Source organism: Octopus bimaculoides, chromosome 11 (genome assembly GCF_001194135.2).
Source record: "Octopus bimaculoides isolate UCB-OBI-ISO-001 chromosome 11, ASM119413v2, whole genome shotgun sequence".
NCBI classification, from domain to species: domain Eukaryota; kingdom Metazoa; phylum Mollusca; class Cephalopoda; order Octopoda; family Octopodidae; genus Octopus; species Octopus bimaculoides.
This window is the reverse complement of record NC_068991.1, coordinates 55,420,684-55,426,511: the sequence shown is the minus strand read 5'-3', so window position 1 is coordinate 55,426,511 and position 5,828 is coordinate 55,420,684. Positions and strand designations below refer to the sequence as shown.

The 5,828-nt window shown below is 35.3% G+C and overlaps 1 protein-coding gene across 1 annotated transcript in view; it reads left to right on the top strand.

Annotated features, from left to right (window-relative positions):
- Nucleotides 1-5,828, top strand: part of LOC128249092 (uncharacterized) — a 20,444-nt gene that overhangs the window by 12,665 nt on the left and 1,951 nt on the right. The window lies entirely within an intron of this gene.

The window sequence follows — 5,828 nt, the reverse complement described above, 5'->3', positions numbered from 1 at the left end:
TATATATATATATATATATATATATATATATATATATATATAGATAGATAGATATATATATACTCTTTATTTGTGTATTAAGACTACCATTGATTTCATATTAAGAAGAAATATCTTAATATCTTAACATAATCTCAAAACCCATATATTGCATAAAATGAATTTAGCGTATTAGCAGAGAAAGTTTAAACAAACAACTGAAAATGATGCTTTATAGATACACTTTTCAAAGATCAGTTTTTTTCTCACACATCCTGTTGCAGTGTTTGACTTTTCCTTCAATGTAAAAAGTACAATGAAGGAGGGAAGTGGGGTTAAGATATTTTTCTCTAATGCGAATTACAAACATTTCAGAATATAGAATGATAAAATGACAGAAAATTAGGAAAAAGAAAAGTATATAATTTTAGTAGTTGTTGCTTTTCCAAAGGCACGGTGAGTGTGTGTGGGAGGGAGTCAAGCATTTAAAAGACAGGGATTTAAAAAATGTTTGTTTTAAAAATGATTCCCTTCATTGTTTTACAATGCATGAAAGAAAATGAAAATCCTGACATAGACATGGAAATTCCAACATATATGACAGCTGTTCCAAAAGTCTGCTTTTCCAGTTTCCTGTAAGAAGTGGGGGGGGGGCGCACAATGAATAATATTTACTGCATTTTTAACTCTGAGGAAAAAAATATATTTTTACAAGTGTTCACAACCAAACAAAAACTACATCAGCTCTAAATACATTAAAAGCACTATAATATATTCAGAACACTATTTCAGAAAATCACATCTGTTCTCTATGAGCATACAGAAGATAAATTTAAATGTAGCAAAATGAGTAAGACAAGATTAAGTAAATGCCCCTTCAATTCTCCAGAATTGCATTTGAAAAAAAATTTTTTTTTTTTAAACTCATACACATCAATATTAATTCTTAGACACCACAAAGATCAAAAATTCAACAAAAATTTTTAATATCTAGGCCAAATGTAAAGAATCACAGGATAATGGCTTGATATGAAATTATTGAAACTCGAGAAGATAAAAAAATTCAATGTAAAATATTCTCTATAGTTTCTTCACAATTTGCAGGAGTGACTCTCAGCAGAATTCTGGTTTAGGCACCCCTTATAACCCTGTAATCTTTTTATAATTTTTAGAATTTTCAGAAAATTAAGGGAATTCATATGATTATGAAAAATATTTTTTTACCTTTTCAAAATTTAAAAAGAATTATTTCTTTTTAATTTTTTTTAATTTTTTAAAATCATGGTTTAAAATACAGACAGTCCAAATTTTTGTTTAAATGTTATTAAATGTGTTTATAGGAAGAAAGATATTGAAAAACATCGATTTGTCTGAGTGACAAACAAACAAGGAAAGTTACAGAGGGTTATAGGGGATGCTTGAAGCAGAATTATTCCTGGTTCTGTTCCTGATACATTTATGCACCATGTCGTTAAAGAGAAGAAATTATTGAAATTAGTCATTCCTCATTTTAGCCCCAATTTAGGGAAATTCTTCAGTATGTAGTGATTAAAAAAGTAAATCAAATTAAAGGGGAAATAACAACTAGGAACTATTGGAAGCCTAAATGATGGTATGTACACTTACGGAGTGATTGTACATCAGGAGAACTCTGTACATTCGACAAATAAGGACACCCATATACAAAATGTGAAGAATCTGTGGATGCATGTAAAAAGAAAACTATGACGTCAATTTGGAATGTCAGATAATATGGAGGAATTCTATATAAAAGAAAAATACATTAGTTCACTTTTTGGTTGCTATAACCAATGTCTACATTAACAGTAAGAGGACTTATTTATCTCCCCTTGTTATTTCCCCTTTAATTTTTATTTACTTTTTTAATTACCACATACTGAAGGATTACGCAATTTAGACTTTTTTCCTTTGTTTGAAAAGTGAAATGACCAGGTTAATAGTAGTAATAAAATTACTGGTTCATAGGCAAGGTGTTGTGTGAGCGCACTGGTCTTGTGTGTATGTATGGGTGTGTGAGTGCGTGTGTACAGGTGTGTGTGTACAGGTGTGTGTGTATATGTGTATGTATGTATGTATTTACATGTGTGTGTGTGCGTATGCATGTGTATGTGTGCATGTGTGTGTGTGTGTGTGCATGTGTGTCGATTGGGTGAAAAGATTTTTGTACATGCTAGAATATGGAAACATATGTAGATGTGGTAAATATATATGTAGCGTGTGTGGGGGATATAAGTTATGTATATGGGTGTGTGGGAGTGCATGGGAGATAAATTAATGATAAAAAATTTTAAAATTGAATTAAATTAGGAAATTAAAATTTTAAAAATTAATTTGAAAAATTTAGAAATTAAATTTAACTTAAAAATATAAAATATTGATGGAAAAGGGAAATGACAGTGGAAGTTGTTACAAGATGGAGTGTGGGTGTTTAGTCCAAATGGTGTATGAGTTCATCAAGTGAGAAATGTAGCACTGTTCTTAGCAAAGTCTAGTGATGGTGGTTTCATGGTGCAAGAACGATCAGATTGAGCTTTCAGAGCTGCCTTACCTTCATAATTACCATTAGATTCATCCAACTCTTTCTGAATTATCCTCCTCTGCACTATCCTCAGATTGACACCTAAATACTCTGAAATATTTGCATTGGAGCTTCTGGCGCAAATGCCAAGTAGTACAGCATGTTGTTTCCAAATTTCTGGCAGAGTGAACTGTGTCATGGTTCTGTTTTTCTCAAAGACGGTGCCCAACTGTTCCTAGTATATTGTGTAGTTGACAAAATCAAAAACAACCAACGCCCAAGCACGAAATTAAAAATATATGGCCACAATTTACCCATCACACCCTGTATATGTATCAAAATGGCTGATGACTAGCATCATGCTTCAAACTCAAGAGTACCAATGAATTTTAATCAAACTGTTTTGCCATCCTACCCATACTCCACACCACTTCCTACCACCTTATGCATGCCCCCATTTGTTCTAATCTCTCAAAAATACACACCCTTGACCGCCTTCTCCCTCTTGTTTATTCCACCTTTTTCTCCTACTACTCACCATCCGTGGCACATTCCACCTTACGTTTCCTACTCCATCTAAACCACATTTTCCCTGACTTTCTCTCTCGAACTGAACAACATAAACTCCCCTCATTCTTTCATCCTGTCCCACCCGATGCCAACACATCGGAATCTCCTGCAACTCTTCTACTCAGTCTCCTGGTTTAAGTTGCCATAACCCCTGCCTTCAGTTCATTTTTGGTGTTACAAGGAGTTTTGTTGGTCTCTTGCTCAACTGTGTCCTACACATAAAAATCAAGGGGTTGCAGTCTGGTGAGTTAGGTGGCCAGATGTTAGGGTGATGTGGTTGCAGAATTTGTCTAACAGCCATGACTGGGTTCTCCTGCTTGTGTGGCATGGCACATAGTCCTGTTGCTAGACATAGAGTCTTCCAGCAGCCACACTCTTCCCCTAGGGTAGCACTACCTCCTCCAGGCACTTGATGTAGGCTTCCGTGTTGAGTCTGAGTTCATGCGGGAAGATGAATGGAGGCATAATGTCGCAACCACTAGTGATCATTCCAAAAACCATGATGTTGACTGGATGTTTGATTTTTATCACTCTTGGTACATGTCCTCAGACTGCACTGACCTAAGATTGACACCCAAACACTCTGAAATCTTTGTATAGGAGCTTCTGGCACATATGCCAAATAATACAGTATGTCGCTTCTAAATTTCTGGCAGAATGGTGTTGGTTTTCTCACAGATGGTGCCCAACTGACCCTACTATACTGTGTAGTCAACAAAATCAAAAGCAAACAATGCGCATGCACAAATTAAAAATATAATATGGTGACAATTTACCCATCACAGCCTGTATACATACACACTCACACACACATACATATAATTATTTACCTTATTTACATTTGACAGATATTTGTTCTCATCTTGTTTGTTGTTAACATGTTTCAGACATATGGCATAGTGGTTAAAAGTGCGGGCTACTAACCCCAAGATTCCTAGTTCAATTCCAGGCAGTGACCTGAATAATAATAATAATAATAATAATAATAATGATAATGATAATAATAATAATGAGAATAATAATGATGATGATGATGATGATGATGATGATAATAATAATAATAATAATAACATCGAAAAAATACCTTAGGAATGAGAACCCAGGTTCAAAATTTCCCCAAGACGCCTGATGAAGGCTGGTGGGTATATCAGCTGGAACGTTGTGTTAACAACAAACAAGATGACAAATATCTGTCAAATGTAAATAATGTACATAATTCCTCATCTCTTAAATATAGAACTGTAATATATATAATTGTTTTTAGGATCCACTAGAATTGAAGTATTTTAATAATAAAGGCACATAGGAAGAATCGAAGACAGTATACCTGTGAATTAACAGTGTTCATGGACACTCATGTACTTACTAAATTATATACGGATTTCTCCGTTATGCATATATCAGCAACTTTGGACCTAATACGCCCAAAGAATATGTAAAATCAAAGCAGTGTATACTGCAGCATGCAGTCCACTGTCCACTGTTGGCTCAAAGTCCAATGCAGGGAAGGTTCCTAGTGTGGTGTTGTATAAATGATAACACAAATGGGCTGAGGTTCACTACAGCTGTTTCAGACTTGTTTTTTTTTATATATCATGTAAAAAAAAAAACATTTTCTTCAGGTGAATTTAAAAAATTAAATTTAACTTTTTAGGATTTTTTTTATGCAAATAGGCGTAGGAGTGGCTGTGTGGTAAGTAACTTGCTTACCAACCACATGGTCCCAGGTTCAGTCCCACTGCGTGGCATCTTGGGCAAGTGTCTTCTACTATAATCCTTGTGAGTGGATTTGGTAGACGGAAGCTGACAGAAGCCTGTCGTATATATGTATATATATATATGTATGTGTGTGTGTGTGTTTGTGTGTCTGTGTTTGTCCCCCCAACATCACTTGACAACCGATGCTAGTGTGTTTATGTCCCCGTAACTTAGCAGTTCAGCAAAAGAGACCGATAGAATAAGTACTAGGCTTCCAAAGAATAAGTCCTGGGGCCAATTTGCTCGACTAAAGGTGGTGCTCCAGCATGGCCACAGTCAAAAGACTGAAATAAGTAAAAGAGTAAAGAGTAAAATAGTGTAGCATGCATGCTGATTTTCTCATCATGGAGCCGGTCGAAAGATGAGAGGATCAATATACCTCCTATACTATTAATGTGAAAAATCCTAAATGACAAATTTAATTTTTTCAATTCACCTAAAGAAAACAGTTTTTTTTTACATGATGTAATTGATTTGCTTATCAATAAAAAAACACATATGAAACAGCTGTAGTGAACCTCAGCCCATTTGTGTTATGATGTGTGTGTATGTGTGTGTGTGTGTGTGTGTGTGTGCGTGTGCATGCATGTGTGTGTGGAGGCGCAATGGCCCAGTGGTTAGGGCAATGAACTCACGGTCATAGGATTGCGGTTTCAATTACCAGATTGGGTGTTGTGAGTGTTTATTGAGTGAAAATACCTAAGGCTCTGGCAGGAGAGTGGAGTGGCTAACCCTACTGTGCTCTTTCACCACAACTTTCTATCACTCTTTCTTCTGTTTCTGTTGTATCTATTTTTCAAAGGGCCAGCCTTGTCATGCTCTGTATCACACTGAATCTCCCTGAGAACTATGTTAAGGGTACACATGTCTGTGGATTGCATATTAATTTCACTTGTATGTTAATTTCATGAGCAGGTTGTTCCGTTGATTGGATCAACTGGAACCCTTGTCGTCATAACCAATGGAGTGCCATGATATATTT